Below are 15,097 nucleotides of genomic sequence, written 5' to 3'. Positions count from 1 at the left end.
AAACATGTGTGTTTTTTAAATATAAAAATATTTTTAATGTTAACTTCAATTTTGTATAATTTTTAAAAATATGAAATGTTTGCAATTTAAAAAAAAAATTCTATTGTTAATTTTGTGGGTTTTTTTAGTCAATGAATACAAATACATTTTTGTTTTAAAATGCATTTGTTCATATTATTTAGTAATTTCAAAACTTTATGAATATAAAGGCCTGCATTTAAATTAGTGTGTTTTAAGTAATATTTTACAACATTTTAAAATACAAACAAAATGCCAGAATATGTGGTATTGATAGTCTTTGTGATGTTTTTATATTCTAACATTTCATGGGAATGTTATTTTGAAATTGAGATTGTAAATTTCAACTATTTAGTGTCCAACACCTTCTCCAGGTAGAGTTTAATTTGAAGGAGGAATAGTAAATGTAACCCCTTTAGTGTCCAACACCTTTCTCAAATTGTTTTAGATTGGACTGGGAATATTACAGTTCACACCTGTAGTGCCCCAACAACTTTCCAAATAAGGTACAATTGGACAAGGAATAGTAAATGACACATTTTTTGTGTCCATCACCTTTCTCAAATAGAGTGGGAAAAATCATTTTGCGCCTTTAGTTTCCAACATCTTACCTAAGTTGGTTTAGATTGGAGTGGGAATAGTAAATGTAACCCCCTCAATGTCTAATACCTTCCCCAAAATACTGTGGATTGGAATGGTATTAGTAAATATCCAAAGTGCAATGTCCAACATCTTCCCCAAATTAGTTTAGATTGGAGTGCCAATAGTAAATATTATTCATTTAGTATCCAACACCTTCCTCAATATGATTAGATGGGAGTGGGGATAGTTAATGTCACCCCTTTAGTTTCCAATGCCTTCCGCAAATTGGTTGGGATTGGAATGCGCTCTTTTAATGTCCAAAACCTTCCTTGAATTGTTTTAGAATGGGGTGTGGAGGGTGAATCTCATCCCTTTAGTGTCCATCACCAGATGGTTTAAATTGGAGTGGGAATAGTAAATACACCACTTTGGAATTGGGAATAATAAATGTTAGTCATTTATCCCATCCTTGAATTGGTTTAGATTGGAGTGGGAATAGTAAATGTAAACCCTTTATTGTCCAACACCTTCACTAATATGATCTGATTGCTGTGGGAATAGTAAATATCACTTCTTTAGTGTCCACCACCTTTCCCAATATGGTTTAAATTGGAGTGGGCATAGTAAATGGCACCCCTTTCAGGGACGATTTTGATGCAGTCTTAAAAGCTTGGATCCTCATTCGGGGCCTTTAGGACCGCATAATAATATGCTACTCAGATTCCTTTCCGACTGCCTCACTACAATGGAGGGGGTTGGTAAGGAATACGACCGGTCATTCGTGCTAGATTCTGATGGGCTCATAGAGCCCGATGGCCAGTCGAAATGTGGCCTGTAATCTCAAGGGTGGCTCGTTTCACCCTTGGGATTGCGATGTAGGGTTTCAGCAGCCTTTCCGTGGTGACCCTTCAGACACAGAAAGGCTGTCGACATTCGCCTTTCGGGACCCCCAGGCTGGCCCCCTTGGGTTTACAGCCTGCACTTGTAGGCCAAGGGGGCACCTGTGGTGCCCTCCTGTTAGTCTTGGCACCTTGTGGCAGGCACCTTGAGATGTCTGACCCGGGGTGCAGGGATGAACTGCACCACCCATTTCACAATGGGAACATGCCTTTTGGTCAGTTTAAGGCCAGAATACATGCACCCATTGTAAAATGTAGGAATGCGGCCCAACAGTGTTGGATCGCATCCTAGTGGGCTGGTCGGGACCGCTGACCGGGTGCCGATCGGTCTGATGACTGAGACTATGTCAGGCAGAGGCAACACTGCCCAGCATTGTTATCAGCCCCTTAGTGTCCAAGACCTTCACAATATGGTTTAGATGGTAGTGGCATTAGTAAATGTCACCATGTCCATGTCCAAAACCTTCCCCAATATGGTTAGATTGGAGTGGGAATAGTAAATGTCACATTCTTAGTGTTCAGCTTTTTCCCCAATATGATTTACATTGAAGTGGAAATTGTAAATGACACTCCTTTAGTATCCAAAACCTACCCCAAATTAGTTTATATTGGAGTGGGAATAGCAAATGATACACCTTTAATGTGCAAAGCCTTTTCTTATGTGGTTACATTGGAGTGTGAATAGTGAATGTCACCCCTTTACTATCCAACACATTCCCCAATATTGTTAGATTGGAGTTAGAGTAGTAATCAATCAATCAATCAATGGCATTTATAGAGCGCACTACATACCCGTAGGGTCTCAAGGCGCTGGGGGAGGGGGGGTGCCGCTACTGCTCGAACAGCCAGGTCTTCAGCTTCTTCCTGAAGGAGAGGTGGTCTTGGGTCAGGCGCAGGTCGGTCGGGAGGGAGTTCCAGGTTTTGGCGGCCAGGTAGTAAATATCAGTCCTTTGCAACATCCTTTAATTGGTTTAGATTTGAGTGGAAATAGTAAAAATAAAGGGCCCGATTCACAGGATGAACTTAAAATTCAATCCTAAACTTACTACTATTTTGGTATTCACAGAATGCACTTACTACTTTTGGCATTCACAGAATGCACTTATTACTCATGGTATTCACAGAATGAACTTACTACTTTTGGTATTCACAGAAGGATGTGTCTTAAGTTTGTCTTAAGACAAACTTAAGACAGACGTAAGACAAACTTAAGTTAGGATTTTGTCTTAAGTCTGCCTTAAGTCTCTCTTAAGTCTGTCTTAAGTTTGTCTTAAGTCTGTCTTAAGTCTGTCTTAAATTTGTCTTAAGACAAACTTAAGACAAAATCCTAACTTCTGTGAATACCAAAAGTAGTAAGTTCTTTCGGTGAATGCCAAAAGTAGTAAGTGCATTCTGTGAATACCAAAATAGTAGTAGTCAGTCAGTCAGTCAGTCAGTCAAAGTTCTTTATTGCGATAACTTAATATCATACAAAGACAATGGCATAAAAAACAACAAATAACATGAATAAAAAAAAAAGCAGATTAAAAACAATTAAAAAACAGTTAAAACTTTAAAAAAGAGCATTTCAGATAAAAAGCAATGTACCATGTGCAAATCATTAAGACTTTGTAATTGCGTGGTATTAAAGTACATTAATAGTAAAGTGCATGATAAAGTGCAATATCCCAAGGAATAATCCCCGAATAATTGTTCTACTAAGATACACACTTTAATCTAAAATTCGTTAACCTGAAGTTGCCATCAGCCCGACTAGTTAATAAGCAAGTCTGCACTCTTGAGTCTGGTATTCCTGCTTCTTATTGCTCTTACCAGGAAATTTGCCACGAAAAACATGATCCTGGGAGTTTGCAACATTTGTAGGTAAATAAGAGCAGGTCGGACCAGAATGAATCCCGCTTCCTTAAGTATAGGAACGAGAAACTGCCTCCGGGCATCGTTATAATGGCTACAAAACATTATAAAGTGCATTGTGCTCTGATCTGAAAAAAGATCACATGAACATGGCGGGGCCTTTTCCGGGGTACTCCACTCAGAGTAAAAACCCAAGTTAAAATGAATTAGGTTAAGTCTAAAACGGGTTAAAATGAACCTATGATAAGGGTTAGTCACCACATTAAGGTAGTTGTCAGGACCACTAGGTATAGCCAGCAGGAGGCTGGCCCTAACACAGGGTTTCTGTAGCTCGACTTCCTCCCTCTCCAAGGAAAGAAGGTCTTTCATGGTAGCCTTGATGAATACAACGTCATTGGATGTTATAGAGTCAATGGCTGTATAAAGTTCAGGCCTCCCCAACCTACAAAAACTGTCCTTAATGTACTTTAACCATCCAATCTTGTGTACATTATCCAGGGTCAAACAGTCCCTTATTATGGAATGGTTTAGGGAAATTTCAGGATTAAGCCACAGCTTGAGCCATGCGATTAATGGGGCTATTCTAACCATATCGCTAATGAAGCCTTCTCCTATCTCCTGGTGGACAGTATAGGATGGGGTTGACTGCGGGACGCCCAAAACTAATCTGAAAAATCTGTTTTCCGCGGTCTGTATGGGGTCAACTCTTTTATGCCCCCAAAGGGAGCTCCCATATGAAGCTACAGAGATACATTTGGCTTTGTATATTTTACTAATAGCTTCAAAAGGCCTGCCCCCTAATCTTTTTGAAAAGCCATGTAGGGCCGCGGAAGTTCTAGCCAGTGTAGCTACTCTACTTTTTACGTGAGGGCCCCAACTACCTTTTTCGTCAAAAGTGATCCCTAGATAGGGGAAAGTAGTAACCCGAACAAGTTTTTCCCTTCCGCAGAGAAAGGTTTTATGGGCGGATTTCCTTGAGGCCAGACCCATAAGCATAATCTGGGATTTTTTTGCGTTAATTTTCAGGTCTAAGGAACCCATGAAGGATTCGAAAGCATCCAGCAGCCGTTGTAGCCCCACTCCTGTTCGCGCCAGAAGCACCGCGTCATCCGCGTACAGGAGAACTGGAATACCCTGTTCCCCCGCACGTGGAATATCGCAGGTGACCCCTCTTAGGGCGGGCTCTAAGGCATTCACATACAGCGTGAACAGTAGAGGTGCCAAGATGCATCCCTGACGGACACCTCTTTCCGAAGCAAACACTTCAGTACATCTTCCATCAGTAGAGACTCTAACTTTAGCAGACAGGCCAGAATGCAGGTCGGACAGTAAGCTGACTATAGATCTGTCCAGACCCATCTCAACCAGTTTACCCCAAAGCTTAGATCTATTGACCATATCGAATGCAGAGGAGAGGTCCATGAACCCTAGGTACATGGACCCATCCTTAGCTCTGGTGTATTTCTCAATCAGTAGATGGAGATTGAGGCACTGGTCCAGAGTGCTTCTCTTGGGTCTAAACCCGTATTGCACATTGCTCAAGATGTTGTTCTCGGTGGCCCATGTATTCAGTTTTGCTAATAGAACTCTCCCCAAGATTTTGACTGAGGAGTCTATCAGTGAAATGGGCCTATAGCATACAGGGTCCTGCCTATTGCCTTTTTTAAAAACCGGAATAATAGTTGAAGTTTTCCAGGACTTCGGGATGTTGTCACGGTTTAAGGCGTTAAAAACCCTGCAAAGCAATCTTGACCAGAAGTTGGGAAAACATTTAAAGGCATCGGCCGGAACACCATCCGGTCCCGGTGCCTTTTTTGTCAGAGTTCGACTAATGGCGTCTAAAATGTCCTCAACTTCAAAGTGCAAGTGGTTACCCAGTATGATAGTAGACTCTTCATAAGCACTATTCTTAGCTAGAGACTGGCCTGAGTATATCTCTCTGAAGTGTTGAATCCAGTCCTGATCTGGAATATTTGCTTCCAGAGGGGAGTTATCCTCGCCTGTGAGAAGGGGTTGATTAACAATTCTCCAGAACTCCCCACTATTTTTTAATATGGCTGAATCTGTAAGTTGCGCCCAAGCTTCATCTTTAAGCTCTTTCTTTCTGGCTGCAATAGCTTTTTTATATAAGGCCCTACTAGTCCTAATAAGGTCACGATCCTTTGGATCGGATTTGAGGGCATTAAGCAGCACAGAATGTGCTAGGGAACAACTGTGATCAAACCATCTTTTAGGAGGTTTTGTCTTGGTCTTACTGATCACAGAGAGCCTACCACTTATCTTACAGCATATATTGGTAAATGCGAGAATGACATCCCCATCATTAGCATCATTCGATAAGCAGACCCCAACCTCTTCCTCAGCGTCTAACAAAAGTTCCTGAATGAATGGTTCTGGGGTTAAGCTGTCCCATTTGAGTCTGCGTCTTTGGTCCTTAACTTTAATTGGTCCATCCATAAAGGTTGAACCATGGATGCGTCCTAATAATCCACCCTCTCCTATATCCAGAGAAACTGGGTTGTGGTCACTAAAAACAGATATCACAGTTCTATACATAAAAACATTAGATAAAAAACATGCAGAGATAAAAATATAATCAATGATAGAGCCATTGTCTGAGCCCTTAAAAGTAGGGGCCCTATCCTCCTCCCCACAACTAGATTCATAAAGGTTCCATCTAGCAAGAAAGTTTTCTAGACATTCCCCCTGCTTGTTGTGCGCCAGATGAACCATTGCACTGTTCGGGGGGGATTCAACGTCATCACAAACACATGATAATAAGCACGGATGAATATTAAAATCCCCTAAAAAAATAATTTCGAATACATTAACATCCTCACTGTAGACTGACAGGAAATCATCCAATCTACCGAGACTATATGACGTACAATCGGCAGCATTGGGGTTATAAAAATTAATAAACAAAATATTAGGAGACTCAGCATGAGACAATTCAACGATAAGGCAGTGTTCTGAACCTGAGGCTAGTACCTTAAGGCATCCCTTAATATCAAGTTTAAACAGGCTAATCAAGCCCCCCTTAGCCCTTCCTGCTGAGCTAGCCACGGCAGGAATACTAAAGTAGCTGAAGCCATCAAGAGAAAAGGTGTTGTTAGTGTCCCAGGTTTCCTGAAAGGCGATAACGTCATACGTGGATATAAAATCTAACCAGGTTGCATTATCTGCCTTTGTCTTAATGCCAGCAATATTCCAGGTAAGGATACTAAAAACAGGCACATTGATCCTAGGCTTTACGGGTTGTTCTGGCTGAAGTCAATCATTGTGGTCTAAAAATGAAAGGGGTGCAAAGCGGTTGGACAGTGAGAGGGGTTGAGCAAAAGGATTCTGAAACCCTTGGGGTACAGAATGATTCACTGTATTGCGAGTTTGTTCAAAACCCCATCTCTGGTGTGTATCAGGGTTAGAATCCCAGGCAAAAGCTGGTGTTTTAGGGTATGTGACATTCTGTTGTTCACCATAAAAGAATTTAAGTGTCAATGGTACAACAGAACCCTGCCTGCGTTGTGGTGGGAGTAAGTTAATTAGGATGTTGGGTAACACCCCTGTGTGAGTAAAACTTACTGCTACGCAATCCCCCTTAAATTTTTTAGGGCGATTGCCCAGCCATGAGACCCTTTTGGCTGTTTTAATTTCCTGGGCCAGCTGCCGCCCACCCCCTGGAGCTAATCTCATATTTGTTGTTAGCCACTGTAGGGCTTTATTAGACAGGGACGATGGAAATTCCTCAGTACCAGCTTCTAGTGGTGGGACGTTCGCCAGAACTAGGACGACCGGGGAGGCTTCAACTATAAATTGAAGTGGGTCAGTTGGCTGGTCTTGAGCAGGGGGTATCTCAACCGTTAAGGAGCCCTCCCCTCTACTGGTACCTAAACTGCCAAAAGGTTGGTCAGGAAGCTGGGATGGTGAATTACTAGGGGCTACAACTGGAATCACCCTCTCTTGATCATCATCCTGACTTCTACTCTTACCCATATTTACCACAGCTGTCTTAACACAGTCAACCCCCTCAGTTAGTTTGTTCATCTGCCCTCCCAATTTTTTAATCTCGGATTGAAGTTTATCGATTTTAGAAAGCAAAGGCTTGACGATGGTTTTGATTTTCACATCAATTAACTCAGTGAGTCTATCGAATAAGTCCTCATCAATGGTATTGGTAGACTTTGCACGCCCCCCTCGAGTCTCCTTAGGAGGAACTTTTGGGGTATTAACCCTCTTCCTCCTAGTCCCAGATCTCAGACCACCTCGCCTAGGTGGATTTTTATTTTTTCCGGAATCCGAACAGGAGGGAAATTCAGTAATAGAGGTATCATCATCGGTGGGGGATGCAAGAATTTCCTGGTCCTCATCACTGACCACTTGATTCCCAAGGTCCACTAAGAGAACCTCGGAGCCAGATCCAGATGGTACGTTACTGGTCATGGGGCCGGATTCCAGTGGTTTCGGACACATATAACTGGCATCAGGGAAGGTCTGTAAGGAGACTATATCATCCGGTAATGGGATTAGGGAGGGGGATAAACAACGTAGGTCAGGTGACTGACTAAGACCCAATGAATCTCTCCTTTGGGAGTTGATTTTTTCCACAGTCTGGACCAAATAGTTCTTCATATTATTAGCTTGAGGACCTTGGTTCTTTTTCGACATTATAGCTAATGTAGCGCAGAGCCTAGGCAACTAAATAAAAAGTACCTGGGGCTGTTAGAAACAATACAGTCTTACTTGGTCCGTTGATTGCCTCTTGAGCTTCTGACAGGGATTCTGGCCCTGCCCCTGCCTCCTCCTGCCGATGAGGGCCGTAGAGGGCCCGCCCTTTGCCCGGGCTTAGCCCGGCGCTGTCCGCGCGCGTCCCGCGGGGCGGGAGGCGGTCCGGTGCTTTGTAGCACCTCCGGTCACTGGTGGTGGCGTGTGTAGTGCGCCGCGGGTCCCGGGGCACCTGGGGATTGTAGTCTCCCCGCTGCCGTTTCCCTCACGGCGCGAAAGTGGCCCCGCTGTCCCCTTACAGCAAGGGTGAAGAAAATGCTCCGTCCGCTAAAGCCGTTGCCCTCACGGCTGAATGCTGACTCAGGACCTCTGGTAAGTCCCCCCACGGTGCAGGAGGCGGTCCGGTGCTTTGTAGCACCTCCGGTCGCTGGTGGTGGCGTGTGTAGTGCGCCGCGGGTCCCGGGGCACCTGGGGATTGTAGTCTCCCCGCTGCCGTTTCCCTCACGGCGCGAAAGTGGCCCCGCTGTCCCCTTACAGCAAGGGTGAAGAAAATGCTCCGTCCGCTAAAGCCGTTGCCCTCACGGCTGAATGCTGACTCAGGACCTCTGGTAAGTCCCCCCACGGTGCAGGAGGCGGTCCGGTGCTTTGTAGCACCTCCGGTCGCTGGTGGTGGCGTGTGTAGTGCGCCGCGGGTCCCGGGGCACCTGGGGATTGTAGTCTCCCCGCTGCCGTTTCCCTCACGGCGCGAAAGTGGCCCCACTGTCCCCTTACAGCAAGGGTGAAGAAAATGCTCCGTCCGCTAAAGCCGTTGCCCTCACGGCTGAATGCTGACTCAGGACCTCTGGTAAGTTTAGGATTGAGTCTTAAGTTCATTCTGTGAATCAGGCCCAAACTCTTTAGTGTCCAACAACTTCCCCAATATGATACAATTGGTGTGTGAAGAGTAACTATCACCCCTTTAGTGTCCACAGCCTTTCCCAATATGGTTTAAATTGGAGTGGGAATACTAAATGACACCCCTTTAGTGCCCTTCACTATTTTCATAGTCCAACAACTCCCCTAATATGGTTAGATTGGAGCGGGAATAGTAAATGTTACCTACTTAGTGCCCAACATCTTCCCCAATATGGTTTACATTGAAGTTGATATTGCAAATTACACCCCATTGGTATCCAATACCTTCTCCAAATTGGTTTATATTGAAATGGGAATAGCAAATGTTACACTTTTAATGTGCAACACCTTCCCTTTTATGGTTACATTGGAGTGGGAATAGTGAATGTCACCCCTTTAGTGTCCAACATCTTCCTCAATACGGTTATGTTGGAGTCGGAATAGTAAATGTTATCACTATAGTGAGCATCAATTTCCCCAAATTGGTTTAGATTGGAATGTGAATAGTAAATGTATTACCTTTAGTGTTCAAACCTTTCCCAAATTGGTTTAAATTGGAGTGGTAATAGTAAATCGTACTCATTTTGGCCCTGATTACAAGTATGGCTGTCTGGGAATGCTCAGCCCTGCTGCCACCCAGCTCGCACACCTCCAAACCTATGTGCGCACTACTCACCATATTATTACTTTTACAATCAATGGCTGTTGGTTCTATGGTGGGCCCACAGCAGTGCCTATGAAATAGGCTACACAATGGGAACATCAAAGGAAGTACATGCACAGCATGGACTGCTGCAATCCATGCTGTGCAGGTCCTGTGGTGCATGGACAGGAGGGGCACCATATGTGCCTCCCTGCATGCACCCCATGACCCTTAAGCAGCAGGGGACTCTCTGTCAGGCCCTTTTGTTTCCTCTCTGTTTTGTATTTCATGGAGTAGGAACCGCCATGAAAGCGGTGGCAGAGGGGAAACTTGTGATATGCTTGGCGGGGCTACAGGGGTCACCCCAAGCATATTGCTGGCTCGAGACTGCTGTACCACTGACAGGAATCTCTGATCCCTGGCTGTTGTGGCAGTGAAACTATCCAGCAATCATTAGATAAAGTTACCAACAAGATCTCCACTCGCTCTACAGAGATGGTGGGCGTTCCAAAGAGTCTGATCTAGAGGATGCTGGGGCACTTACAAATAAGACCATTGAATGTCACAACCAGCACCTTAACAAAATTCAATTTAAGATTGAGGACTTGGAAAACTGCCAACGTCGTAAAAACCTTTGTATTTTTTGCATTCCAGAGGGGAGAGAAAGGGAGAACCCTGGACAATTTATTGTTAAAATCTTCTCAGAGGCATTTCCGGAACTCTCAGATTAGGACATGGGCTCTCAAATTTAGAGAGCGCACCTCGTCCTTCTCTGCAGGTCTAGTTATAATACTCCCATACCTCCTGTAATAAGTCAACAGATCATAAGACCTATATTAATTTAAATTGTTAACTTTTTGCTAAGGCAAGCAGTCTTAGTCAAAGAGCGACTGTCCGCTCTGACTTATGCAAGTGAGTATCTTTCAAAATTTAACTTCTTATAAGGTATAGGTCAAATGATTCTAAAACTTTTGAATATGAAAGTCCACCATCCATCTCCAGCAGAAGCGAAATATGGCATCTACCAATTACAGCCAGTCTGACCATATAAAAAAATAAATCCATGCACCAAAAGTCTTTTCTTTGCTTCACTTAGTAGTTGAAAATGTTTGTAGATGTGCCCCTTTGTTTGAGGAACAATAATTTGAGGAGAATGAAAGTGAAGTTTTGGAGGTAAAGGATTAACACATTAGGGTGGAGATTTAATTTTTTTTCACATAGTGCACTGCAGCAGGCACAAATACTGTGCTGAGCAGCGTGAAAAGGAAAGAAGAGAAGAGTGTCTAATTTACTAAAATAGGGCACCCTCCTCCCTTTTCCCTTGTGCTGATGCTGAAATCAGCTGGCTTGTGCCACGGGGACAACCTTGCACGAGGGTGCAAGGGGATCTCCCCGAGTATAGCATAGGTTTTGTAGTGGATTGGAACTATTCCAGTAAAAATACTATGCTTATATTAACTTGAAGCCATTTCCCTTATTGTATGTGTGCTTTACAGTGCAGCACACATGCAAAGTCAGAAAAGGAATGAGAAATGAAAGCATTCTCCTTCCTTTCACCTACTTTGAACGCCCACAGTTTTCTTATGCTAAACCTTTTTACTTAGTTTAGTACCTTGAGTTTAACATGAGAAGCCTTGGGTAGTTGCATTGGAATGCCCTTGCTCCACCCGTGGTACACCCCCTTGGCGCTCAGCAATGTAAAGCAATGATTTGCACTGAGTTGCATTTCTTTACCATTATTTCCAGCACTAAACAAATTTAGCGCTGGAAAGTAAATCAGAAAAAAAAAAGATTATGTCCCAATTTGCATCACTTTTGTGACAAAAAAAAGGCATGAAATCTTAGTAAATCTCCCCTGAAATATGTTCAGGCAAGCAGCCATTTCCAGATACGACTTGCTACCGGATTCTGGGCAAAGTTGTTAAGAGGAAGCATGAGCTGGATTCACCTATAGGGTTTTACCAGTCTATACTGGCATATGTGTAAATACAAGTGAACTCAATGTTATGGCCACTGGATCTTTCCAGAGGGTCTCCTATGACCATGTTGGCCTCTCACAGACACTCTCTTCCCTATTGTTGCGCAAACTGAGAATTTGGATCAGCTCTACAAAATAGGAATTCACAGCCATGGCAGCACCAGAGATAAATGTGACTGTTGAGTCACTGTAGCCTCGCAGAACCCAACCCAATATATACTGGAGTAGAGTAATAGCTTTTGGGTTACTAATATGAAGCAGTGGTAATCTAATTGATCGTTAATTAATAATTTAGACCCTCAATATCAATAGAAACATAATATGCAAATCAATGTATTTATTTTAAAATGTTTATTTTAAAATGCCGGAATTTAGTGCAAAAAATTCTGGAAACATACAGAAATTACAGTAACAGTGAAAATAGGGACAACTTGTAACATCCTAATTTATTGTACTTAACACGCTCACTGGTTATATCTAAGCACTATGCTAGTTCTAGCAAATGAATATGTAATAAACCTGAGGTTCGGAGGAGATGCGCATACCTGGACAACACTGTAGATATATATGTCTTTTTGAATGTGTCAGCCACCCTGAAGAAGGCCTTGTCATTTGCGAAACATGTTGGTTGGGTCTGTATGTAATAACTTTGAGACTGAAAAAGAAAAGAAATGAAAAAAAAAACATTTGAGCAATGTGAAAGGGCAGGAATACACAGTATGTATGATATATGGTGTAGACACCTTTGCACCATGGGTCACCTTCCTGCACAAAAACAAATCAAAGAGGTTAACCTCTTTCCATCTGCAGATTGGAACAAATGAAGAGAGGAAACAACCGGGAGAAATTAAAATATTTCTCTTTGTTACAACTGCTCTAGAGAGGCATAAGACTTTGGCGCTGCACACAGTTTCATGATTAAGTAAATCTGAGGCAGCATCAAAATCAATGTGTGCTGGCTGAAAAAACCGACCACAGCACACATGGAATGCCACTTTCATGCAGAGCAAGGCATGGCAGCGACATGTGCTGCTTTGTACTTCATATCTATGAGGTCATGCAAGCCATGCAGAGTGGCTTAACGTCGCTTCATAGATATGATTGAGGGACTTACTTTTTTTGATGCTCCGGCGGATGAAGACTCTCATAAATGAGACACAGTGCCTGCGAGTTGTAAAGTATGGCCGTAAGCTACATGTAGTAAGTTTACTCTTGTAAATTTTGACTTTTCAGACTTCACTTTTTCAAATGAGGGATTGAAAACATGTAAGTTACACTTTGTGAATCAGGCTTTAAGGGTCTGATTAACAAACAGCATTTTATAGTCAGTTTACTAGTACTACAGTTTTTCTACTCACTAAAAAATACAAATCTGAACCTATGGCCTAATTTACAAAGGTAACTTACACTATTTGATTTCACAAAAGCAGTGCAATATACTAATAACCAAAAAATAAGAAAAAATATGATTAAATTACTTAACTTAATAAAGATAGGTAATTAAAATAACAATGAATAGGAATTATTGTTCAAATAAATCTAATTATTTAAAAGAAGTACAAATCTTATTGTAAAACAATGTAAAAATAGACTATACGCGTTATTGAATTATACCATATTTCAAATATACAAAAATAATGTACAAATACCTATTTTAAAACATTTAATAATTGTTCATGCATACTAAAACATGTATTTTTTAGGTAGGAATTTAAACCTTAGAAAAAAAATTGATGTATTGCATTTGCATTTATTAAAATGTAATTTCTTTTTTAAATTCACTTTTTTATCTTTTCCTATAATTTACCAGGCAGAGGTCTCTGCCCCGACTTTGGTAGATTATTCGGGAGGACTATGTCGGGATAAGTTAGTAGACTGTTCCAAATTGTTGGCTCAAGGTATCTAAAAGAGCTTCCTTTTGTAATAGGAGAAACACGAGTCAGATTTAATTTAGTGGACCAAACAGCCCTAAAGGGAATGTAATACTGGATGAGACACTGAAAGTACTGTGGACCTGTGTTTGTTAGGTCAAGATGCTACAAATAGTTCAATCTATCAACCCGCAAGCAATGCAGTTCGATGAGATGGAGATGGAATGATGGTTTGGGGCATGCATAAGCAGGTAGGTTGCTGTGCTTTAGATTATTTTCAGTCTTCTCAGTAGTGTCCAGCAATGGCAATGATCTAAGACATTCTAGGACAGAAGGAACCTAATGGCTTCCTCAAGTAACCTCAGGAGCAGGCTGTCAAAGTCTTAAATTGATAGTGTATGGTTTGATTATGGTCTATCAGAAGTCCAGAATTTTCACATTGGGTTTTGTAGTAGACTTTTTAATGCTATATTCCATGATATATTATGTTCATAGAAAAAATAAAGAATTGTCCCACGAATCTGAATGGCATAAATGTGATATATTTATTTTTCAGAAGAACCCTTGGGCATATTACCAAGCAATAGCGATAATTATCCCCATTGCTTGGTTAGAGACAAAAATTTACCGCTGAGCTGCGGCGATTTTTATCGCAGATAAACCTTGGTACTACCAAGGTTTATCGCAAATGCGATAAAAAACGGCCGCAATGCATGAATATCGCTGAAGAGTCAGCGATATTCATGCATTACATGCACAGAGATGGTGGGCGTTCCAAAGAGTCTGATCTAGAGGATGCTGGGGCACTTACAAATAAGACCATTGAATGTCACAACCAGCACCTTAACAAAATTCAATTTAAGATTGAGGACTTGGAAAACTGCCAACGTCGTAAAAACCTTTGTATTTTTTGCATTCCAGAGGGGAGAGAAAGGGAGAACCCTGGACAATTTATTGTTAAACTCTTCTCAGAGGCATTTCCGGAACTCTCAGATTAGGACATGGGCTCTCAAATTTAGAGAGCGCACCTCGTCCTTCTCTGCAGGTCTAGTTATAATACTCCCATACCTCCTGTAATAAGTCAACAGATCATAAGACCTATATTAATTTAAATTGTTAACTTTTTGCTAAGGCAAGCAGTCTTAGTCAAAGAGCGACTGTCCGCTCTGACTTATGCAAGTGAGTATCTTTCAAAATGTAACTTCTTATAAGGTATAGGTCAAATGATTCTAAAACTTTTGAATATGAAAGTCCACCATCCATCTCCAGCAGAAGCGAAATATGGCATCTACCAATTACAGCCAGTCTGACCATATAAAAAAATAAATCCATGCACCAAAAGTCTTTTCTTTGCTTCACTTAGTAGTTGAAAATGTTTGTAGATGTGCCCCTTTGTTTCAGGAACAATAATTTGAGGAGAATGAAAGTGAAGTTTTGGAGGTAAAGGATTAACACATTAGGGTGGAGATTTAATTTTTTTTCACATAGTGCACTGCAGCAGGCACAAATACTGTGCTGAGCAGCGTGAAAAGGAAAGAAGAGAAGAGTGTCTAATTTACTAAAATAGGGCACCCTCCTCCCTTTTCCCTTGTGCTGATGCTGAAATCAGCTGGCTTGTGCCACGGGGACAACCTTG

The 15,097-nt window shown here is 42.0% G+C and overlaps 1 long non-coding RNA gene across 1 annotated transcript in view; it reads right to left on the bottom strand.

Annotated features, from left to right (window-relative positions):
• LOC144768635 (uncharacterized) overlaps window positions 1–12,235 on the bottom strand; it is a 104,616-nt gene extending 92,381 nt beyond the window's left edge. Inside the window, exon 1 of the long non-coding RNA XR_013598590.1 lies at window positions 12,136–12,235. This is a non-coding gene — a long non-coding RNA (uncharacterized LOC144768635). The remainder of the gene's footprint in view (window positions 1–12,135) is intronic.
• Between the last annotated feature and the right edge of the window lie 2,862 nt (window positions 12,236–15,097).

Source organism: Lissotriton helveticus, chromosome 1_1, assembly GCF_964261635.1.
Source record: "Lissotriton helveticus chromosome 1_1, aLisHel1.1, whole genome shotgun sequence".
In the NCBI taxonomy this organism is placed as follows: Eukaryota; Metazoa; Chordata; class Amphibia; order Caudata; family Salamandridae; genus Lissotriton; species Lissotriton helveticus.
Note: the sequence above shows the minus strand (reverse complement) of the source record. Positions and strands in the feature narration are given on the sequence as shown.